Genomic DNA, 26,119 nt, shown 5'->3' on the forward strand with positions numbered 1-26,119 from the left:
AGGTGCGTCATTGGCAAGCTACAAAAAATTTTGGTTAGACTCTTTACTTCCTGCATGATTCCTGCACGAACAGTTGTATAGCTACTAGAAATCTCCTTGTTCCTCTTTTCTGTATGTAAATGGATATTTTAGAGAATAAAAGATAATGATTTGATTTATATGACTTAAATGTTTTTTAACTTTGGCCAAGGTCTCTTTATGTTGTTTGGTGTTGTTAAAGTAGATAGATAGATAGATAGATAGATAGATAGATAGATAGATAGATAGATAGATAGATAGATAGATAGATAGATAGATAGATAGATAGATAGATAGATAGATAGATAGATAGATAGATAGATAGATAGATAGATAGATGTTTTATTTAAAAAAATATCTTTATTCAGTCAAATAACAAAACAATGCAAATTTCAATATATTTATCAAATATGAAAAAAATATATTTTGTAAGGAAAAATGCAAATCTAATAATATAAATATGCATTTTTGTCTTTGTTCAAACAATTTCTGTAAACCACACCTCTTACTTTTACATTTATTATTAAATACAAGTTTTAAACATCACCACCATTACTCCTCCAGTACACTCCTCCTACTCTGCACCCTAATTCAGATAATTTATCTAATATATTAAATGATTTTACCTCCACTACTTCCCCAGTACACTTTTCCTACCCTCGCAAAATTCAAAAAACTAATTGATACATTCAGAAATTAACAATTTCATTATTGACAAACATCAATATTTGCCTATAATGACCAGTGTAGAACTAATTTGCTCCCCTTAGTAACACACAACACTTATCCACATTTCACCAAGCAATTCCATTTTGTTAAACAGTCTGCCATCCATGAGTTATTTTTCTGTGTTTCTTCCCATTTTCAGCATTGCTAGTTTAGCTTATCCTAACAGGACATTTCCTACTGAGCAATTACTGTATTTTTATTTTTTGATTATATTTGATACCAACAAACAAACTTTAAAGATTTATACCTCACACTATTGAAAAGAAAACGTAAGAAACTAAACACAGACGACAGTTTCTCGCACAGGTCAGTTTCTGTAGCTCTAACTGTGTTACAAAAAATTGATGGCTAAAACCTAGCGCTGAATTCTCCATCACAAATTTCCAAGTTTCTTCTGCAAAGGAATACTGGTCTAACACTCTCAGTGAATTGTACTTCTCTCCACTGTGTTTGTCAAGTTTATCAGTAATAGATAGATAGATTGATAGATAGAAAGATAGATAGATAGATAGATAGATAGATAGATAGATAGATAGATAGATAGATAGATAGATAGATAGATAGATAGATAGATAGATAGATAGAATTATTTTCACAGTGTACATTCAGGCATGACTGCCAAATATTAAGGAAAGTGTAGCATGACATCAGCTATGGTTTATAGTGTCATTTGTGTACACAGTTCAGTAAATAACCTACAGCTTGCCGCCATTCTCCATCCACCATGATTAGTAAGTAAACTGCCTTAACTTTTACCTAAATATTTGTCTTCCTTACCTGAACAATCTCAGAACACAGTTCACTACACGGTTCAGCCTTTAGGAGGAATATTACATTATAAACTGCCTAACATTGTTTTAGTAGTTTGGTAAATTTTCAGACATCTGTATTCTATTTTGAAGGTGTTAAAGTAGAATAAGAATAATAAATGTGCATGGGTTTAAAAAAAATCAAAAGTAAATGAGAAGAAAATGCACTTAGCGGGATAATCTTTAAAACACCAAGATAAAAGATATGTGATTTCAAGGAAGGCGTGTCCTCAAGGCGCGGGGAGCCTCTTTGTAGTAAGCACACAGACCCGATGCCCTCGCTTTCGCGCTTTTCCCAGATTATTCAATATTGCGCTGTACATTTGATTTGTTCAAATCGCCCTACTCGATCCCGTTGCATTGAACATCTAGGATTCAAAAACCGAACCGTGGCGGGCTGAGCTGAAGCAAGACTCTTCTCTTTCCCCCACTTCACCCCGCCCGTCGTGGATGATGTCATGGAACGGACTGATAGCGGCGCTTTCGGGGGTCTTTCTGCACCGTTTCTCACTCACTCTCTCTCTCCACCTCCCTCTCTCTTTCACCCTATCTCTCTCTCTCTCACACACACACTCTTTCTATCTCTCTCTTGCACGCTCGCTTTCTCCCTGTCTCTTTTTTTCCGTAGCGTTGGCATCATCCTGGGAATGCCCAGACCTGTCCCTGCTAACGGTAGCCCCAGCTAGCCTAATCCAGGGGAGGCGCCGGTAAGTCCCTATTCTCTATTAGCGGTCTTCCCGGAATCGGCTGCCATGGCAATCGCGCGCTCTCCAAAGTGCCGGTAACCATGGTGAGTGGCTCGAATTCCAGTGCTTGAGGCATCTGCACGGAGTGTGCATACGTGTGTGTGAGAGTGTGTATTTGCGTGTGTGATCATGTACAGCACATGAGTATGTTAGCTGCCTTACCGGTCTGAGTTCTTCCAGCTGTTGGTAGTCTTTGAGGGACTTGGTTCACCTCTTGCGTTATGGATGGAGGGAATGGTTTGCGCTGGTTTATTCCATTAAACTTGACTGCATTGTGTCAGACGATGATGTGCACCATTCTCAGATATGAATAAGAAATCAATTGCATATTGCAATATTCGTAATGCATTGTTTTGTTTTAGTGTTAAGTTGTGGTACAGGTAGGCTATGTTCGGATCGTCTTACCGACAAAAAGTCTTTTATTTATAACACAGAAAGGAAATCATTATTGGTTATGAATCATTTTCTGCTGGATTTACATTTTTGGTTATCAGCCATAATGCACGGGTTTGCATCAGTTTGGTAAAAGTGTTTCCTGGTCGGTCACTGCGCAAACCCTGCTATCCGTTTTCATAGAAACCTCTTGAAAACCTGACGGTAATTTCGGATACTTGATCAACTTATATTCTTGGATACAAGAGGGAAAAGACTACTGTTTAATACTGGAAAATTAATCTTTAAAAGAGGTTTCAAAAGGCAAATTGCAATGCATTCTGCTGGAATAATTATCCCCCATTTAGTTTCCATCCCTCTCATGAGGGTCAAGGCAGGGCTGGTTCCTGGACTGCATGTCATTTCATCTGCAGTTGCCCATTTGCACAATACCGCCACACTCACAACAGCCTATTCTAGCATGCACAAATAGCCCAACACCCAAGTGTTTTGTGATGTGAGGGGACAATTAGGGTATCCAAAGAAAAGAACCACACAGACATTATAGAACATATGGAGTCCACACAGAGAGATTGACAGAGCAGGATGTGAAGTAAAATAACTGTGACACCACAAGCACCAGGGCCAATTTAGCATCACCAGTCCACCAAACCCTCATATCTTTGAATTGACACCGGAGCACCCAGAGGAAACCAGCATGGGGACCAAAGGAGAACATGCAAATTACACTCAATGATATCCTTAGACATTGCCAAACTGCGAGGCTGGAGTGCTACCACTGTGCCACCCTTAAAATAATCAGTATAATCAAAACATGTTGTAATTGAACATACACAGTGTCTTTCACTCCCTTCTCTTTTTCACATTTTGCTGTTACTGATTGTACTAAAATCATTTAAATTAATTTTTCCCTCAACAGGCAACACTCAGTTCCTCACAATGACAAATAGGATTTTAGAACTTTGTGGAAATGCATTAAAAATTAAACACTGAGCAATCATATTGACAAAAGTATTCAGACCCTTTACACAGTACTTAGTTGAGGCCCCTTTGCCAACAATTCCACCCTGAGTCTTCTTGGGTATGATGTGACAAGCTTCACACACTGACCTGGATTTGAGGATTTTCTGCATCATTCTCTTCATATCCTCCCAGATTGGATAGAGGCCATCAGTGGACATCTATTTTCAGTTCTCTTCAGAGATGTTTGGTTGAGTGTGAGTCTGAGCTGTGGCTGAACATTCATAATATTGTCCCTTAGCCATCCATGTGTGGCTTTTGTTTAGTGCTTATGGTCATTGTCCATTGAAAAGTGAACCTCCAGTCTAGTCAGAGGTCCGGAGAACTCTGTAACAGGTTTTTATGAAGGATATTTCTGTACTTTTCCCTGTTTAATTTTTCCTCAACCTTTTCTAGTCACCCAGACTATACCACTGAAGATCAGCTCCTTAGGATGATGTTGCTACCACTATGCTTCACTCTTGGAATGGTATTGCACAGGTTTCCTCCAGACACAACACTTATCTTGGTTTCATCAGACCAGAGAGCCTTGTTTCTTACAGTTTGAGGGTTCTTCAAATGTTTTATAAAAAACTCCTAGTGCGCTTTCATGTGTCTTTTACTGAGGAAAGCCTTCCTTCTGGCCACTTTTATAACATGCAGAGAAGTGGAGTGTTACAGGGATGGGTGTCCTTCTGGAAGTGACACCCATATCCACACAGGCACTCATTCAAACTGACCACCAGGTTCTTGGTCACCTGTCTCACCAAGGTCCTTCTCCTTCGATTGCTCAGTTTATCCAGATAGCTAGCTTTAGGAAGTGATGTGTTTCTTCCAAACATCTTCCATTCTTCAGAACCTTCAATGCTGCAGGAATTTTCTACCTTGACACAATCTGTAAGCTCTGCAGGGAATTTCTTCTCACTTATCATGGCACAGAAAGTGTTGCTATGTTGCATATTGATTAGAACATTAAAAGATTAGAACAATTGGAATGAGAACAGGCCAATCAGCCCTACAAGCTTCTCCATCCTATTCACCTAGAATGTCCAAAATAACATCAAGTTGAGATTTGAATGTCCCTAAAGTATCTACACCATACTATCAGGTCAGGTTCAGGTTGGGGAGCATGCACAGCTACAGCACATTGCCGCACCCACCACACGACAAAACAGCTCGGGATCCTGGTTGGCAACCCCCTGAGGCAGACCTGCAGTCCAGTCCCACTCCCAATAAATGACCATCTATCTGCTGCAGCCAGGTATTACATGGGTGTCCCATTGATCTGGTCCAGCTGCTCAGGTCCTCAATAATGAGAATCCTGTGAGCTGGATCACCCTTGGGGAATCGCGCCACAAGGCCGTAGTGCCAGAACTGACACTCCCTCACAATACAGGAAATGTGCCTCATTTACCACACTATAGGGTAAGTTATTCCATGTCTCTGTGGTTCTTACCATAAAGAAAAACTTCCTAATGTTTTTGCAAAATCGTCCCTTAGTGTTTTTTTTTTTGTTTGTTTTTTTTTACAACTGCTCTCTATGTTCTTGTACAATAAGTTATTTTAAAGTAACAGCTGGGATCCGCTGTCCTAATTCCTTCTTAATTTTAAATGCTTCAATCACGTCCTCTCTTAATCTCCATTTGTTTAAACTTATAAGGTTCAGCTCCTTTACTCTATCCTTATAGCTCATACCTCTTAGTCTAGGAATCAGCCTGGTCACTCTCCTCTAGATTTTCTCTAGTGCTGTTCTGTCTTTTTTGTAATATGGAGACCAACACTGTATACAGTGCATCCGGAAAGTATTCACAGCGCATCACTTTTTCCACATTTTGTTATGTTACAGCCTTATTCCAAAATGGATTAATTTCATTTTTTTCCTCAGAATTCTATACACAACACCCCATAATGACAACGTGAAAAAAGTTTACTTGAGGTTTTTGCAAATTTATTAAAAATAATAAAAGTATTAAAGTATTAAAAATAATAATCAGTACTGCAGGTACTGATGAGTGAACAAACAAAAGAATGAAAGGTTTTGCTTGACACATTACATTTTATTTCTCCGAATGCCATCCATATTGTGATCCTTCTCTTCTACTGTATAGACATTGGGGGCTGGAGTCTGTGTTAGCACCAGTAGACAAAATGCAGAGGAGTGGCCTAGTGACAAGGTCTTGCAACTCTAGATTACAAGGATGCCAGTTCAACACCTGCCTCTGATTTGCTGTGTGATCCTGAGAAAGCCTTCTATCTTACCTGGATACAAAATGGAAAAAAAATACAGTGTGGGAGTAACTGTAATGTTCAATCTGGGGAACAGGTGTCTGTCATGTTAATGGTATTCATAATAAAACAGGGTCCACCACAGGGCACGCTCCTGCTCACAAGCATAAAAATAACACAGGGGCCAATTTAATGTTTGTTGTCTTTGGAATATGAGGTGAAACCAGGACAGCACACAAATGCCACCTAGTTCAGACTCAAACCAGGTAAGAGGGGCTCTAAGGCATAAGCATGGCCATCTTTGCCACCATATTATCCTTTATTAGAAATCAGCAGAGTGTATCCAGGTTTGAGATCAGTTTTAAATATCAGTGTGCTTTCAAAGTGCATCTCTAAGCTCTGAAGGAGATTTCCTGCACTAGACTTTCTCAGTGAGCCCACCATCACAGCTAGCTGGAATTTGTCAGGCTATTCTGGGTTCTTTTTACTTTCAAAATGTGTGCATTGTTTTTTTATAATTTTGGACATTCTTTTATTTTTTCTCATTTTGTTACATATAATATTTAACAAATGAAATTCGAGGGACTGACAGGATCTGCATGGCCCCTGTGCCCAGTAAGGGGTGTTGCAGTACCTCAAACCCCAAACACAAACACAACACATTTCCCAATACATTAAAAAGCATTTCTTTTCACAAATACCTCACAAAAGGCTTCTTACATGTTGTGTAGCCACAAATGTCCTCTTCTTTCTTTCTCTCCTTAATTCCTCCAATCCTCCCAGGTTAGTGTTCTCCAGCTCCTCTCCTGACTCTGGTTCACCTGCATGAGGTCAAGTGGCTACTTTTATCTTAGACCCGGGAGTACTTCCGGTGCTAGGGCATAGCCCAATGGAAGCAGTTCCAGATTGGGTGGAAGTCCCCAAGAGCAAGGATCATAAATCCTCTAGCGGTATCCCCAGAATCCAGCAAGTCTGCCCCATGGAACTGCAGTTTCCAGCATGCCTTGTGGGTGCTTCCCAGGGATGCTGCCACCTAACATGTCAGAGACGCATGTAACCTTGACATGTTGTCTCACCCAGTGTTTCTGTCACATTGGCCTCGCAGCCAGGAGTTGTTCTTTGATCCAACCATGCTGAGATGCCAGCATACCCACCTCCAAACTGGCTTCTTCTGTGCCAACTTCCTGCCTAAGGCAGGGAACACCTAGCCTTTTTTCTTGTGCTTCCAACAGGCTAGTCTCCCATCCAGGTAAGGAACCTTGACCCATCTCAGCCAGGACACCCACCCATGCACACTGTCCTTTACGCCTCTTATAAAATTCTTTGATGGGTTGCTGCCTGAGATACCCATTCTTTAAGGACAACAGCAGGGGTCACTTAGGGAAACTATAGACTGATAACTTTTGTTAACCAGGGCCACCCATGACACCACAAGTCACTCCATCAGGGCATTTAAAGTCACTTCTGATTCTATAAGTTTTATCTGGATTCTATGCCTAGTCTTATTTCCTGTCAGTTTGAATTTAATTACATCAGGAACTCACTAAATAATATGCTGTATTGTCTAATTACATTATTATTATTATTATTATTGTTATTAATAATTTTGTTGTTTTAGTGGCATTAATCTTTTTCTATGGGGACTTCCATTGTTTTAGGCAACTACACCTGTTCCTAGCCACATCAGGTGATGACACCATCACACCACTGCTCTGATACTTGGTGGCACTCTTGGAAGACAACACACAGACCTTATGATAGGTGAGCTCAGGAGCACTGCATAAAACAAAAGAACTACACTTATGTCCAAAAGTATTTGGAGAGTGACACAATTTTCATAATTTTGGCTTTGTACACCACCACAATGGATTTGAAATAAAACAATCATTATGTGATTGAAGCATAGTCTTTCAGCTTTAATTTATAGGGTTTACCTAAAATGTCATTTCAGCCATTTAGGAAGGACAACCATTTTTCTGCATGCCAATCCATTTTCAGGGGCTCAAAAGTATTTGGACATTTGACTGACAAGATGTTTTATAGCCATATGGGAGCAGATCCATGATTTCATTAACTATTAAGCAGTTAGAAAGCCAGCAGTTGATTGCAAGTGTGGAATTTGCATTTGGAAGCGGTCACTGTAAACTCTCAATATGAGGTATAAAGAGCTGTCCATGCAAGTAAAACAGGCCATCATTAAGCAGAGAAGACAAAACAAATCTATCAGAGAGACAGCAGAACCACCAAGAGTGGTCAAATCAACCATTTGGTACATTCTTAAAAAAAAGGAACACACTGGTGAATTCAGCAACACAGAAAGTATGGAAATCCACAGAAGGCCACTGTGCTGGATGATTGCAGAATTATATCCTTGGTGAAGAAGAACCATTTCACGACATTTATCCAAACCATGAACACTCAGGAGATAGACCTATCATTGTCAAAGTCTACAATCAAGAGAAGACTTCATGAAAGTAAAGACAGAGGGTTTACCACAAGGTGAAAACCACTGGTAAGTCTCAAGCATAGGAAGGACAGATTAGACTTTGTAAGAAAACAGTTTTACAAGCTTATACAGTTTTGGAATAATTTTCTTTGGACAAACGAAACTAAGATCAATGTATACCAGAATGTTGGAAAGAGAATAGTATGGGGAAGAGAAAAAATGTCTCATGATCTAATGAATACCACATCATCTGTAAAACATGGTGGATACAGTTTTATGGCATGGACATGCGTGACTGCCAATGGAAGTCTGGAGTTTTTTGATGATATGACTTATGGCAGAAGCAAAAGAATGAATTCTGAAGTGTATAGAACTATAATATGTTTCAGATTCAGCCAAATGCTGAAAAAGTGATAAAATGACACTTCACAGTACAGAGGGACAAAATCCAGAACATACTGTGACAGCAAACTAAGTGATTTTCAAGTCAAATAAGTGGAATATTCTTCAATATCGAAGTCAATCAACTGACCTCAGCCCAAAAGGACATGTGTTTCACTTGCTGAAGACAAAAGTGTAGGCAGAAAGTCCAACGAACAAGCAGCACCTGCTGGCAAAGTATCACTAGGGTGGGAACCCACTTGGAGATGACTGTGGGTTCAGACTTCAGGCAGTCATTGACTACAAAGGAGTTTCAACCAAATGTTGAAAATGATCATTATATTTATGGTTATGTTAGTTTGTCCAAATACTTTTGAGCCCCTGAAAAAGGGGAGCAATGTATAAAAATACCTGACTTTGGTAAACAGCTCATACAATATTTTTGTTAAACCCCTTGAATTAAAGCTGAAAGTATACACTTTAATCACATATTGTTGGCTTTATTTCAAATCCTTTGTGGTGACTCACAGAGCCAAAATGATGAAAATTGTGGCACTGTCCAAAACCTTATGGATCTGACTGTGATAGGTCTAGCCTGGCTTCAACAATGACTAGCTGGGATAACATTTGGGTTTTGGTGTTAAGCTATCTTGATTTTCATTCCTTGCCTGTTTTTTGATGAGCCTTTTGAGCATCATGTTAATTACAAACTTAATCATTAATTTCCTACTAGGTGAAAATTAACTTAAATAAATCATGCCTTCTTATCTTTAACTGTGCATTCAATAATCTTATAATCATTTTATTAATCTAAATTGTACTCTGGATTGCTGTTTAAAGGGCACGATGTAAAATAAACATTGAACAATTAATAAAGGATGAAGCCTAGCTAGTGGGAAGAAGCAAGGCCAGGGTCTTGAGAGCACAAGACAGATGGAAGTTGAGAGGAGGAGTGACTTGGTGTGGTACTTGGTGGATACTTCTTAATTAATTTTTGTTATTTTTATTTATTCTGGATCATTATTTTCTTATTTTCTTTTTTTGTGGCCATCAATATTTTGTGTTGTTTTTTCATGAACATGGCCATCTTGTTTTGTGTTGATACGGTTATTGCCACCCATGTGTTGACAGTGACACTATGTTTTGACGTCTTTTTTTGTAAAAGATGATGGTGTGCTGTTCAAGTTTTTAGATTTATAAATAAAAGAAAACAAATTGTGTGTTTTGTTAGAGAATCTTTTCATTTTTGTTTCTTACCTCCTGTTTATTTCATCGTCTTTGAATTTTCATTTGCCATTTTCGGTTCAGGACTTTAGGTTTCTCAGTTCTCCTTAATTCTGGTAACAAACTTAGCTTATTACTCGCCAACCCTTTGCTTCACCCCTATTCAGCGCTGGCTCAACCATTTAGGCAAACTAGGTGATTGCCTAGGGTGGCAAATTCTGGAAGGTGACATTTTTTAAAACAATATTGAATTGAGGCTGACTTGGAAGCACTCATACTCAGTACAACTGTCTGATTCCCATTAACCCATTTATATTGTTTTATATTATAAAGTTTAGTGTTACATCTAATGAACTACTCGTGCCACCACTATTATGAGTGATCTTTGAAATTCTGTGTTTGTTTATGCAAAAATCATAGGTTACAACAAAAATAATCATCGTCATAATCATCATCAAATTGGTATAACATAGGAGAGCACAGCAAAATAAATTTAAACAGTCAAAATGGCAACCAGAATGTAGCTCTTGAATGTTTTGCTAAAGGCTGATTGAATTCAAACTATAATCATCTCCTAAAGGGCCTTACATTGAAACTTGTGTTTAAACTTGACAAATATCGTTCTTCATTGTTCACCACCATCAGTGATATTTGCTCTTTGCATGCTGAAAAAGTGTTCTACTGTATATAGTCCATTTTTCATTGGAAGAACTCTCCAAGGTCATGCATTATTTGAATATGTTAGCGAGAAAGTGGTACATAGGTCTCATGGGTAAATGTTTTAAGTCCAATCATTAAATTTCACTTTTATAAATAGTTTGGGTTATATTAAGCTAGTCAATGTATCTCAGTAATTTAATTGAAATGTATATATTTATGGAGCAATGGATAAGATTTGTAACTAAGTTGTCACCATCATCGTAAGCTACCTGGAAATCTGGTGGGTTATATAGTGAGCTACACCACTTAGGATTTCCACCTCACTGCAATCTTTTGTAGGTACTTCCATGAAAGTACACAAACTCTCCGCTGCCGTGTGTACCGCCTGCCTGCACATTCATACCTCTGGTTCTGTCACATACTGCTCATTTTAGGTCAGAGGTAACACCATCTGCGTTCACTTTCCCAGCTATTTGTTTCCAACAAGAAAGATTCAACCTAGAATCCTGCAGGAGACTCACCAGAGGCTATGCTCTCAAACCAATAAATTGTAGCAGTGAAGAAGCATCAATGAAGTGTTTGCAGGTAAATTCCCTCTAGCTGCACCCACTTTTTCACACTGTACACCAGAATACATTTTGTCATGTTTGTTTTTTTTTTTTTGCATGGGGAAAAAGGTTACATATTAGATTAATATATATTTGCTAATGGCACAGAATTCACTTGTGATGAAACACCAATTGTTTCACAATTTTTTTTGCAAATTCAGTTTCACATGAATTATTTTAGGGTGGCACAGTGGTCATGTTGTCGCAGTAAGGAGAACTGGGTTTATGTCCTCCCTGTGTGGAGTTTGCGTGTTCTCCCCAGTTTCCTCCCACTGTCCAAAGACATGCAGATTAGATGACTAGGTGGTGCTGAATTGGCCCTATTGTGTGTTTGGTGCTGTGTATGTTTTCCCTGTGAAGGACTGGCACCCTGTCTGTGTTTTTTTCCTGCCTTGTGCTCATTGCTGGCTGGGATAGGCTCCAGCTCCCCCCACAACCCTGGTCTGGATTAAGTGGGTTAGAAAACAACATGAATTGTTTTATCCAATTTTCAAATCCTTATTTAGCATTTCTAGTTTAGGTCTCTTGGTTTCTTTATTCTCTGGTAATGAACTTGGTATTGTGTTTGATTAACCCTCTTTGAGACAGCCACTTTCCAAATGGCTACAATAATCTGGAGCAGGGCAAGTGGTTAAGCCACCTGTTCTGACAGATAGGGACTCAGTAGTCTGGTGGCTTAAGTAGGGAAATACACCACTTAGGATCTTCACTTCAATGCAATCTTCCACAGGTCTTTCCATGAAAGTGCACATACTCTCTTGTGCCATGTGTACTGTCTGCCTGCCTTTATATATTCCTTTAAAATTATTAGCAGGGATATTTTTCTATATTTTAGACTCCATTTCCTAAACTGATTGTGGATAGATGCCAGAATAGTGCTCACCTATGCAGGCTGTAACCAGTAACTAAGCTAGTTGACAAGATACTCCATATTCTTTTAACTAAATGTGTTATCACAGTGTCAGGCCTAAGTGGGGTTGACGGATGTCACCCCTGGTGATCCATAGCAGCTAGTCGGTATCATTAGATTTGATGACCTGTGTGCCCCCATCAGTGTCTGGAACGCATGCCCCTTCAATAGCACAAATGGTGCCCCTTGGTGTATAGAGTGTGCACACTTTTACCTTCATAAATGGTGCCTAGCAGGTAATGGCAGCCTCCCAGTATCATCAGAGTTCAATGATCGGTCTCCCTCAAGTTTACTTACATTAACAGTCCATATTCACCATCCTCATAGTTTGACTTGACCTGGTGGGGTGTGCCCCTTTAGTGTTGAGAGCGCACACCTTCACAAACACAAATGTCCTCACAGGTGGCGCAGTGGTAGTGCTGCTGCTTTGCAGTAAGGAGACTGTGGAAGATTGTGGGTTCACTTCCCGGTTCCTCCCTGTGTGGATAGCGCTTTGAGTACTGAGAAAAGCGCTATATAAATGTAATGAATTATTATTATTAAATGGAGCCTTTTTGTGTGCATACCATTGGCATTATTTTCATACTTCTATGACCTTGGAGAGTGAGTGGTCCCCCTCAGTGTCTGGAGCGTTGAACCCTTAACATCCATAAAGGGCGTCCCTCAGATAATAACATCATAGGTGGCACCAAATGGATTGACCAATTCTGTGTTACCACATGCACAGTAGAGCAATTCAATTCTGATTCGCATTGTGTCTCACCTAGTTGTTAGGACAGACAGTCACACAAAGATAAAGTTCAACTTATGTAAATGCAGTCCAACACACACACAATAAAGAGATGCACATCAAAAGATGTAGTCGCATTGCTGAGGTAATAAACAACCTCCAGATCTAGAGATGAAGGCGTTAGAATCCTCTATCACTTACTGGAAGGCCTGGAATGACTGAGGTCTTTGATTGTGTGTCATGTCTTCATGTGAAAATGTTCATTACCGCTAGTTACACGGACTGTCTTAACAATATCCCTTAACATTCTGTGGTCAGAATTTGAATATCTATAAACAGACGGTGATGCATCCAGTAGGTAAACTTTCTACAGAAATTGGTAAGTACTTTTGAAGATGTTTAAAACATTGTTAGTCAAAATGTAGTCTTAATATGTCTTCTTAATTACAACAGCTATGTTAGTTTGATGTTCACCAGTGATGAGATTTCTCAGAAACTTGGTGTTGGTGGTAATATAAAAGTTAAGTGACAACATGGTCCCCTCTATTCTCAGGCAGTCAGCAACTGGTTCCTTAGTTCTGCTGGCAGTAACTCAGCAGTTATTCTCAGGCCACTACCTTCCTAAAACCATAAACACTTCCCTGCAAAGCACTTTATTGTTATTAGTAATTATGCCTGTTATACAATGCTAGTGTCATCAGCTATCTTAAAAGTGAAAGCAGAATTGTGTCAAACCACATAGTAATGGGTAAAGCAGGGAGCCGAACACACCTACCAGGGGGGCTTCTATAGTCAGAGTCAGGGTGGAGGAGTGGTTGCTTTTGATTTTTCAACTGAGACCTGCCTGCAAAAAAAAAAATCTAAAATAAAATTATAGAGAGATATGCTTAGGCCCAAATCTGTGAATGTGGTTATTGCTTTGGAGGGGATTAAAATTTTAAACCCTGAACTATTATAATCAGTGAATAGATGAAAAACCAGCATAACTGAATTTTACTTTGTATCATTCTTGTCCTCTCCAGCCAGCCATTTTCTTTCAAGCAGCATCTTTTGGTTTCTAGGAAACAATTCATATAGCTTGATTGTCCTGGACATGTATTGTAGCTGCTGGCATCACAGACATTCTGTTTAGGTCTGATGCAGACCTTGGCACTCCTCTGAGCTTACAGCAGAAACTGATGAATCGACGGTAGAATTCCTGGCAATACATTTTGGTGACAGTAAGAAAGCTTTGGGGTGACACGATAGATAGATAGATAGATAGATAGATAGATAGATAGATAGATAGATAGACAGACAGACAGACAGACAGACAGACAGACAGACAGACAGACAGACAGACAGACAGACAGACAGACAGACAGACAGACAGATAGATAGATAGATAGATAGATAGATAGATAGATAGATAGATAGATAGATAGATAGATAGATAGATAGATAGGTGAAAACCCTTCCCAATCTTCCCAAACTCCACATTGCACTGTATATTATTTTTACTTCCTCATGCCGCTCATCCCTCACTACCAACTGACTCTTGCCAACTCTAAGAGCATGCAGCAGAGCAAGACATTCTCAGACACGATTAGACTTGCCAGACATGTTAAGACATTGAATTGAGTGGGTGATCAGGTAGGCAAAGCTAGAAAACAACAGAGGTTGTGATCAGGAAAAGTAATTATTTACTAATAAGTAATCCAGATGAATGATCAAAATGCAGGAAGATGATGATGAAATCAGGGTTGGCAGGTAAACATAAGGTAAGGTTTTTAACTTTATCCTTGCCAAAAACCACAAAAAAATCAAGCATTGAATCACGAAAGCAGAGCACGTAGTAAAAACAAAGCACTAAATTCCAAAAGATGAAAAACAAGGGCTGAAAAGGGTGCAGCTCACTTCTTTTTGTTTATTCACTTGTGTTATCAAATGACTGCTGCATGTAAGTAGCACTTTTCTAATGCAGTAGAAATGGAGAGGTTACTTCCATATAGCACGTAAATATAGGGTGAAGGGTCAGAGCTCAGGAAAGATCTGTCGCTCATTTTCATCATCATCATCAACTTAGTGCAATCCCACTTGTCTAGGGTCTGCTTTTGGGATTTAAGAATGCAATTTTGAACAATCAAATGCATCATCTGGGTTTGGATTGACAATTCTAATGTCTCCCTTTATTGTGTCTTGCTATCTTTGTTTTAGTCTTCCACAAGGCTACTGTTGTTTAACTTCAAAGTGGTATGAAAAGTGTCGACAAAGCCAGGTGCTGCTCATAGAACAAGACTATAACACTGCAGTCTCCCATTCCGCATTTTATCTGAGATTAGTGTAACACTCACCTAATTGTCTAATTGTCTCATTGCACATATGGTGAAGACAAGATACTCCTTTTGTCAATTAGAGCATATGCATTTCCATGACGTGTATATGATGCTCAGCTCTTTTGGTTGTTGGCCTGCATTCTGTTCCGTATAACACAACTGGGCATATTACCAAGTTGGCAGTTGTCTGTCACAGTGACCTTTCTCCATCGCAACCAACTTGTGGACATGCTTGCAGGTATTCAGTCTGCTTAATGTAAGGGTGAAGGCCAAATTGACTAAGATGATCACTCTATATGTCTGTCAGTAAGTGGTTTAAAACTTTCTGGCAAATCATTTAAAAACTGGAGCGTCAGATTCTAGGGCATTTTTTCTACTAGGAATTTGTCATATGGCTCGTGAAATCCTCCATTTGACCTCTTCAAGCATTTTTTGTGCTCCAGCAGTTTTTGACCATTTCGCCTTGACCAAGCAAAACAGACAAAAAGTGGTAAAACTCAAAAACATTAGATGAGCTTAAGAGGAGGTTGGTTGCAAAGGTTCCAGGTAGTCATGACATCATCCCAGTACCTGCTTCTTTCTTCCTTTGTTCCTTCAGTCATGTGACTAGTGCCTAATCTGATTTATTTCACAATTGAAACAGAAAGGTGGGTCCAGGTGCAGAGCCCTAACCATTTCCTGACACTATCTTCCTTAAACTGTATAATTATCATCACTATCATTATTATGTTGATGGATCATTTCCTTGTCCTTTTGGACAAATGAGGATAAAATGGGAGTGTCAGAGCACAAAGCAAAATGAATAATTGGACTGAGTCTGCTGCTAGTTACTGTTGAAGGTGTCCTGAGTTCTGGAATTGTCTACTTCGCTGAATTAAATAGTCTAATGCGCAGTTGTGCAGTGGTTGATGGCAAAGCCTCACAGGAGAGTTCTGGGTTTGAATCTTGGCCTGCTTTTTCTGTGTGGAGTTTGCTTGTCCCCTCTGTATCTCTCATGGCAGTTTTTCCATTTTTGTGACATGTATGGTAGGTGGTGTGGCAGATGAAAACTTGCCTTGTGGGTACGTGCATGTGTATGTTCTGCAATGGGCTCAGAGTTAGTCCCTGCCTTGTGCTTAAAGCTGTTGGGAAAGACTCTGGCCCTCCGTAACCCTAAACTGGATTAAGTGAGTTTGATGTTGGATAACTATATGGTTAAATGTGAAGATCAGTCAGGAGAAAAAAATTAAGGAGGCTACTCACATAGAAGACCATGCTCATTCCCACATGCTCTGGGTGAACAGAGAATCAGGTTTCTAGCTGTCCTGGGTGCACTCACCTCTCAGTTTGCTTAGCACCTTTGTTCTGCTCATAACATTTCTTTTTCACATTGACAGAGCAGATTCTACCCAGACAGTGTCTGCTGTGCTGCTGCACCCTTGAAGTTGCATGATAATTGGAAAATATTTTTTCTTGCTTGCATTTAAAAGTCTTAATAAAATGTTGAGTGCACTGATTTTAATTGGAGGTCTATGAAGATTCTCTTCTAGGAACAACCTAACACTGAATACTAATCTCTCAGTTGGGCTGAGAAACGTGAAACACATACAAAAAAAGGGCGAGAGTAATGGGATCCCACAAACCTCTCACTGCTCATTACAGCTTTGTCACTTCATAGCTCTGACGTCAACATCTGCTTCCTTTTGTTATTGACATTGTTGTACTCAGGAGTGAAGGATCTCCTCATGCCTCTGGAAACCTTGTGATCATTATGACTGGTGAGAGATAATTTATGTGGACTGAAGTGCATGTGTATGGCCAATATGGAGTCTAGTGAGTGTACATTAGAGGATGGTGAACTAGTGTGAGGTTAGGTACCATTTTAAATGGACAAGTTCTTATAAATGTGAAGAAATACTTTGGCAGACCAGTATCATATTAGGGGATTCGGAATCGTGAACAGGATAACAGAAGGATGCTTCTAATGTGAGTGTAACTGGCCTTTATGGAATAACAGTCTTAGGATAAATATCTACTATGAAGAACCAGTGTGAGCTTGTGGACTGTGTCATAAGAATGTGAGGTTAGAGGACAAATGGGCTACTGGAGGGATGGAGGCATGAGAGAAGTGGTCAAGTAAGGTCACCACTGTGAATGTGGAGCAGTACTTGCACGGGGGTTAGTTTATAGGTTTGTAGGATCATCATTGTCACAGCATGGGGGTCAGATTTAGAGTAGGTAGTAAGTAAATTAAGTAAAAAAATAGTCTGTGTTGGGTGCTAGCATGCAAGAACAGTCTAAGCATAAGGGGCTTGTAGGACTCAGTGTGAGTGTAATGATGTCTACCTCATAACAGTATGGGGTAGCCAGTATGATAGCCCATTCTAAGAAAAGAGAACCACTGTATGGTGCACCAGTGTGAAATCACAGAGCAGGCATGGGAGCTGTTTTTATTGTGGAAAGGCTTTTATGCAGACTTCTGAAAACATACGCATTCTATAACCTGTGTAGATTCTTTTAATGCTGACCCACAGTATAATGTTTGTTTCTCTTTCATTACTTTTGTTTGCCTATTCATACACTTGCCAACCTTTGGAGACATACAGTTGACAGTTGCAATGCACTTGCACCCAGAACTATGGTTCACTACCTTACCGTCAATAGTTTCCTTCAGACTTCACCTAGGTATGACTGTCACTGTAGCTTTGTTCTTGTAAGCATCTTCCTGCACCCTTTATGTGACTTAACGTAAAAAGGAACTCGGTTTCCAGCCCTTTGTGACAAAATGGAACAGACATGCAAGGAGGAAAGCAGCATTAAAGCATTATTAAAATAGCTAGTGTCATAAACAAAAGCAACTAGGATGTGACAATTCACACCATACAACCTGGATTGCCCAGTAGTTCTGTAAGTGGATGAAGCTTGGTGACTAAGTAGCACAGCTGCTTGAAGTTTCAGTAATGACTTAAAGCATTCTTGGTTTAACCTCTGCCACCTTCTGTTCTCGATCAGTTCATTTCTACAGTTTTATAGCTATAAATAAGCATAATTCTGCTCCGAATTCTATTTTTACACTTCTCATATTAGCAGCAGAAGTCCATAGTGAGGCATGCTTGTACAATTTAGAAATGGGGCTGTAAAAAGCACTGTTAAGCTGTTTATGTGCTTAGCTGTAGATACATTTGATTTAAACTGGTCTTTAATCTCTTACGAATAAAATCTTACACAGCCCTGCAACACCTCACGCAACAGACACACAAACTCATGCCCCCTGAAATGACACTGACAAAGATTTTTGAGCTTTTTTTCTCGTCTCCTGGCATTCATATGTAACATAAAAATAAGCTATGCGCACAGGCTCACTTCCATTAGTGAAATCAAATATGGGAAACAAAGCAACATATGTGCCTGAGCCCATGACACAGCTTTTGCATTATTGTGAGTGCCAAATATATCATAATGCAGTGCTATTTGGAAATATATAAAAATGAAAATAGAAAAGAATATAGTCACTTCTGAGTCCTTTTGTCTGCTAATTTTCATTGTATATCTGATCCTTACTGATAAATGATCTTATGTGAAAACAATACTGAAATCTTGGCTGTCCACATAGAGCACCGCATTTGTCTGCAGCAAACCTGACATAGTCACTTTGTGTGATCAACCTTGTATGGAATTGCACAGCAAAATATTTGAATAATGATATAAATTAAATGATAGCTATCTTTTCTTTTAGCCTGATGTGGTGGTGGTAGGCCTGTTCTTTATTTTTGTGTCTTTCGCAGATTTGTACAGATTCAGAGCAGGTTGCCATGCACAGACTGCACTGCTCAGTTCTTTTCCTCTGAGAGGCTGATAAGGTCATGGATGTGAGTGGGAGTCACTAACATCATTATCAATGGTGCTTGAGGCACTTGCTTCCTTGAGTTGCATTTACATCTCTACATGTGCCCTTATTCCTTATATGTCTTATAGAAAAATTGTGCTTGGTTGCCGTCCATTTAATCTTAATCTTTCCTGGAGTAATCTCTTTTTGTGGACCTTCTGTCGTTTATGTGATCCATTCCTTCATTCATTCTACTCGTAAAACAGAGCTCATATTTATAACTAAAAGCCTGATTAGGAAAAGAATGCATTCTACCTCAGAGGAGGACACAAGAGCTGTTTATGAAGCATCCCACACTTACCCCCAGCAAGGATTAGGAGCTCACATTTGAAAATGAATGACGTCATAATTTTGCGGCACACCAAGCTACAAAGTGGTACTTGTGATGATATTTTGTTGTTGCCTTGAAAATTACAATGATGCCGTGTAGTTTTCTAATACTAGTAATGCTATGGCTTCAGCACCAAGACAATAGTAATAACAGTATTCAGAGAAGAAGCAGAAGAAGGAAAACATAATAAGGTGGGATATTGAGTGAGGCTGCATATTATTTGTTACCACATTTCAGCAATATCAAAGCTATTACTGTAACAAGCACTCAGATGGAAAGATCAATTCACAAACACACACACCAAAAGAGAGTTAAAGCTGATAACAGGCATGTTTATTAATCAATAAATGATCAACAGCTGTACTTTCAGAACAATCACCTTCCTGCTGTTATGGTAACCTTGTGAAGTAACAGTTACTAAAACTAGCAATGCCTTGTGACTTTTCTGAAGTGGTGTTAATTTTTCCAGTGTTCTCAATCACCTTGTTGTGACTCTGTCTGTGATCCCTCCTTATCTTCTATGAGGCTCTATTTATCCAATGCCTCATTGCTCCCTTCTTGAACCTTCCTTATCTTGTAAACTGTCATGCAAAGGTCCCAGGAGTTAGTAGAAAACAGAAATCTATGTCATTGTGTGATATTTCGTTGTCAATCATCCATCTTGCCCTCGCCTATCTTCAGGGTGATATGCTGGCAACTACAGTAGAGTTTGTACCCATGACCACCTGGGTCTTGATGCTATGAAGTCGCTTACAATTTACACATGTGTGCTTATCCACACTTGTGGCAATGATTGCAGCTTGCTTTAACATTACTTAATGCAGAGTAGTGGGGAAATGTATGAATCTGCATATTACCTCACGTTTTAATAGAAGTTTTGTGCAAAGCCTGAATAAAGGTTGGTTGTGATGCAGATCAATGCTATTGCAAGGCCTTGTTTTACATGTAACATTACAAAGTGTTAAAATGCTTGGCATCTGAACTTGAGTGCAAGAGAGTAACTATCAATGCCATACCTCTCAACAACCGGACAGCACCCGACAACCTGCATCCTTCATCTGGGAAGGGGAAAAACCAAAGACTAACCTCTCAACTTATGAGTCAGGACCACTGAATGCAACCAGGGAATGGGAAATGTGTGTGTACCTAGGTCAGAGACTCATTTTTCCATTGGAGATTGCAACAACCACTCTGCGACCAGACCTGGTCCTCTGGTCCAACTCCAGTAAACATTCCCTAGTTCCTCATCCTCCACCATGGGAGTATGATATTGATGAAGCTCATGAATGTAAGGGGCTGTGTTACTATAACCTAGCAGCAGAAGCAGTGGACAGAGTTGAACTTTCCACAGCAAAGTTACTCAGGGAAGTAGGTGTCAGAGGGCATGCCCCCAGAAAAGCAATCAAAGAACTGGCCAACACCGCTGAAAGGGGCAGCCACTGGCTGTGGCTGAAAAGGAAAGATGGACGACCAAGAAGACCAGTTGACCATGAGACACACACCCAGATCAGCTTGTGGTGGGCCTGCCTCAGAGGAGAATGTCTTGTGATAAAAGGCTAAAACACCAAATGAGGCGGATGTGCACAACTGAAGATGTGTTCTCGTGGTGGCAACATCACCTAATGGCCAGTTCTGAACAACCCTCCAACAATTGTGGTGCAGAAACAGTAGGGACTGTAACATCCAGTCCTTCATTTGAACTCTGAAATCAACACTTTAATTTCAGCTGTCAACAAGTGGCTAGTCTGTGTATATGGAGTGACCAGATAACATACAAGATTTTTTACAAATTTCAGTTCATCTCTGTCAAATTGATCTCTTACTATAATTTCATTATTGTCCAGCGTTTCACATGTTTCACCTTTTGTGCCAATCTCTGCCTGAATGCCATCTTCTGACAGCTCCTAAATCCTGGTGTAGTTAAGAGTAATTTCCTAAATTAAGAAAATTGATAAAATGTTTTTTACTCCTGCTCTTAAAAGTAGGACCAACTTTGCATCACTCTGAGGTTTTTGAGCCAGTTAGGACAATTTTCCTACACTGACACACTTGATAAATACAAACACAGTTCATATTCATGTTTCGTCTGGTTTTGTAGCTAATCTGTGCAAAAGAAGAATGGAATGATGCTGAGTTAATCAAGGTTAAAGCACCTAGTGTGCGTGCTGACTAGCACTGAAGAGCCTTCCCTTCTTTAGACTGAAGGGATTGCTCCCATGTGGCAGATCCCAAATTGTTTTGGACTGAGGGCCCCATTGTGAAAGTAAAAGATATGGAGGACCACCTGCGACTAACAACCACTGATTACCATAAACTCCACATTATAATTATAACATTCTTTGTCTACATGAGAAAGTCATGTAGTGTGACGAGGGCCTAAGCCAGCATATAAAGATTCATGTAACACATTTTTTAGCCTTAAAGCCTCTGATGTTTCCACTGCCTCAACTACTCTAGTGCTCCAAAATAAGTTATCTTTTTCTTTTTTTAAACAGGCAGAGGTTTAGTTTCACAGTATGCTTTATAAAAGTAGGCAAACCATCTTGTCCTACAGTGAAATGGTGCCTTATCTAGGAATAGTTCCTAGCTTCTGCTCCATGATGTTAGGATGAGCCATGGCTATTTGCTGCCCTAAATTAGATACCCGAGTTCAGAAAATGGCTGGCTAGCTGAGCAATTTATCTATATTGATAAAGATTAGGAATGCAGACTCCAAAAGACACATAAATTGAGGAATGTATGCAGTTAATGGTTCATAAATAAACAAATATCAGCTTAAAATGAAGGCTCAGTTATTTTTGGAACTGCTTCAGGAAAAATCTCTGCATTACCAGAAAGTTCTTTTTGATTCATTGGAAGTTAAATTACATGGTAAACTGTAACCCAAAGTCCATCTCTGTGTGGAAGTTCAATATTTCCTCTGCGTGACACATTCTCTCTTAGGAACACACCTACAGTGAACATAATGTCTTGGAGCTATTCCAGATCACTCCTGAAAATGGGCTGATATGGGCAGAGCAGTGTGACGCTGCTTGGATTCAGAAAGTGTACAGGCCCCTTCACTACTTCACATGTTACAGCCTTATGCTAGAAAGTTAAATTCAGTTCAGTTTTTTCTCATATCAGGGAAGAGCCCAGATTGATAAAGTGAAAACAGAATTTTCACATTTTTTTGCAGATTTATTAAAAATAAAGAATGGAAATATCACATTGACACAAGTATTCAGACCTTTCACTCACTACGTAGTTGATGCCCCTTTGCCTGTTATTACAGTGAGGAGTCTTCTTGGGAATGCCAAGCTTCACACACCTGAGTTCAGGGATTTTCTGCCATTCTTCTTCACAGATCCTCTCAAGCTCTGTTAGGTTGGATGGAGACCATCTGTGGACCGCTATTTTCAGGTTTCACCAGAGGTATTTAATGGAGTTCAAGTCCAGGATCTGGCTGGGCATATCAAGGACATTCGCAAAGCTGACACTAAATTACATCTGTGTTGTCTTTGCTTTGTGTTTAGGGTCATTGTTTTGTTGGAAGGTGAACCTTTAGCCCAGACTTAGGTCCAGGGCGCTCTGAACCTCACTGCATGACACTGCCACCACCATGCCTTAACCCCTGGAATGGAATTGCACATGTGATGAGTGGTGGCTGGTTTCCTCCAGACATGACACTAATCATGGCTTCATCAGACGAGATTCTTGTTTCTCACAGTCTGAGAGACCTTGAGGAGAGGCTTATGTCCACTACTTTGCCAAGAAACCCAGATTGGTGGAGTGTTGAAATGGTGTCTGTCCTTCTAGAAGTTTCTCCCATCTCCACACAGGTTCTATGGAGCACTGCCAGAATGACCACTGGATTCTTGGTCACCTATCTTGCTATGGCCCTTCTCCCCTGATTGTTCAGCATGGCTGGATGATCAGCTCTGGGAAGAGTCATGGTTGTTCTAAACTACTTTCATTTAAGAATCATGGAGGCCACCGTGCTCTTGGGAACCTTCACTGCTGAAGAATTTATTTGTAGCCTTCCCCAGATCTCTGCCTCATCACAATCCTATCTCTAAGCTATGCGGTCAATTACTTCAGCCTCATGGTTTGTTTTTTTTACTCTTATACTCAAACTGTAAGACCTTCAATACACTGGTGTGTGCCATTCCAAATCAAATCTAATCCACTGAACTGACCACAGGTGGGCTCCAAACAAGATGTAGAAACGTCTCAAAGATGACCAATAGAATTGGATGCACCTTATTGAAATTTGAAGTGTCACAGTAAAGGGTCTAAATACTTTTGTCTATGTAATATTTCAGTTCTTTATTTTTAAAAACCATGCAAAATGTCTAAAATCCTGTTTTCACTTTGTCATTCTGAGGTGTTGAGGGGACAACATAATGTAAATGATCTGAGTACAATGCAAAATAACAAAATGTGACACAAGTGAAAGGGTCTAAATATTTTCTGAATCCACTGTGTAATGTTCTGAAATGCTGTGGCTGAAGTGGTTTTTGAGGTACAACAGGCTTATTTGTGCAGTTTATTCTTGCTGAATGAGAAGATAGCATCCATTATACAAGAGATTAGTGCACTTTCTCCCTTTGATGTTTATCACTCTTCTGGAGGAAAACATGTTAGGTTCAGTCCACCCTGGATAATTTCATTCCCACTGATGTTTATATTTCTTTCCATAAAGAAAATCTGCCTTCATTCTCTCGCTTTGCATTTTTATGATTTCATTCTTCATTTGGAAAAGTGGTGCTGTGGTATAGCGGGTCTGTGGCTTAAAAAGAGGGCCATTTTTTTAATAAATAATTAATTGGCCAGCTCATTCTCCATGGATGTGCATGCTCATGCAGCTACAGGAGGTTGGTGGTGTGTGATTGAGACACTGCACCCATGGAGGCACATAATGGGGAGTACAAGAAAAAACAAAGAATCAGAGAAAAGGAAAAATACAGAGATGATCGGAGAAGAAGGTTAAAAGATGAATGCAGGAGTGAGACAGAGAGATAGAGAAGGCACACAGCCCTCAAACCGGCGTGCAGCCGACATTCAGGGGCTGATGGCCTTTCCAGCTAAGTGATTTGGAAGTTGTAGTGACTTAGTTACTGTTTGGTTGGAGTGACTCACGTATAAGGCTGTAGTGAGGCAGAGTGGCTACAGGGGATTAGAAAGCTTAGTGAGGCATCCTATGGGCAGTGCCATGGACCGACTACAGGTGCCCAAGCCTAAGAGCAGCGTGAAAGGTTGGCTGAACTGCAGGTTAGGCGCAGTGCTGGTGCAAAGTTATTTTGCGCCCTAGGCCATGCTTATTAGTGTGGCAATCGACTGTTTGATAGCTAACCCGTGCGGCTGTGTTTTTCCCCCCATTATGATCCTGTTCCCTAGGTCAAGGTGGCACCGGTGTTTGTTAGGCACCTCCTTGGCTGCAAGGACCCGCTTAGGATTAAGCCAAGGAGATGTCAGCTTTTAAAGGAGTGCACCCAGGCTCTTTCCTGCCATGTTTTTAGCCTCATTTTAATGGACTCTTATTTATGTGTTTTTAACCTCTATCAGTACCTTTATTTTTATTGGATTATTTATTTATTATGGAAGGAAAAATTTACTGCACTTTTGGGCACTTTGTTTTGTTTTATTATTTTTAAGAAAAGCACTTTTGCACTTTTAAGTAAAAACCCCTTGCTTTATGTGAGTGTCTTCATCTGCTAGGCTCATCCCTTGGGTACGTTATCGGGTTCAAGAGACTCCCCAGAAGGACCTGGTAGTGTGGGGCTGAGCGATTCCTTTACAGTTGTGCTCCCAAGGGGATTTTCACATTTCATTTATGAAGACGTTTGTCCTAAAAATCATGTTTTGTACAACTGTTGAAGGATCAATCGTGCAGAGCAGATTAATTTTTTAGTGGTGAGAAGTCAGATAAAGGGAGTTTCTGAAAAAGTCGTTTGGCAAACCAGTGTTGTGAATCTATGTCTTTAATCAGGGAAATTGAATTTTCCTGATTTATCACGTGTTGCTTATGTTTTTCTGCATTTTAATTATTGTCATTGCTATAATGATCACGTTTTAGGTTTTTTTTGCTGCAAAGGGTCATGGGCACAGCCATCTTGTTTATTGGCAAGAATACTCGTTACGTGTTATGTAACTGAAGATGTTACCTGTGGCATCATCACGCTGATGATATTTAATATGGTAACTATACTCCATACTTAGAGATGAGAGGAGAGCAGGAGGAAGAGAATCTAAAGAGGTAAAAAGGATGTAAGAAGTAGGCAAGGAGAGACATGAAATATTTATTTAAATTTTCTTCTTTATGTTTGCACCTTTACTTTGAAGGCTCTGTACTCTCTTTTTTGTCACAATAAGCGGTACTGTTTTTATTATATTTTCAGTCTCTTCAGTGTTCTTTGGGTTCTGGGTCTGGAGGCATGACACCTTCTGGCCCCATCCTGTAAATGGATATGCTCAGGGCCGGATTTTCCTATAGGCTAACTAGGCTTCAGCCTAGGGCTTCAAGATCAAGAGGGGCCTACATTCAAATTGTTAGCAAAATTTTATTATCGCTCATGTAATTTACAAACTTAAAAATGGAAGGTGAAAGGGCCTCATAAGTGGAATAGCCTAGGGCCTCTTTTCATATAAATCCGGCCCTGGATATGCTGTTTCTTTTTGGTTTCTGCCATCTTTAATTCTGACAGTATTTACCTACATTACACAAAGTAAAAGTATACCTTCTGGTAC

At 39.8% G+C, this 26,119-nt stretch overlaps 1 protein-coding gene across 1 annotated transcript in view; it reads left to right on the forward strand.

Moving 5' to 3' along the window:
• The first annotated feature begins 2,134 nt into the window (after positions 1 to 2,134).
• sema4ba (sema domain, immunoglobulin domain (Ig), transmembrane domain (TM) and short cytoplasmic domain, (semaphorin) 4Ba) overlaps positions 2,135 to 26,119 on the forward strand; it is a 262,802-nt gene continuing 238,817 nt past the window's right edge. The window contains exon 1 of the mRNA XM_051920216.1: positions 2,135 to 2,263. The gene's annotated coding sequence lies outside the window, so the exon portion shown is untranslated. The remainder of the gene's footprint in view (positions 2,264 to 26,119) is intronic.

Source organism: Erpetoichthys calabaricus, chromosome 17, assembly GCF_900747795.2.
Source record: "Erpetoichthys calabaricus chromosome 17, fErpCal1.3, whole genome shotgun sequence".
Taxonomy (NCBI): domain Eukaryota; kingdom Metazoa; phylum Chordata; class Cladistia; order Polypteriformes; family Polypteridae; genus Erpetoichthys; species Erpetoichthys calabaricus.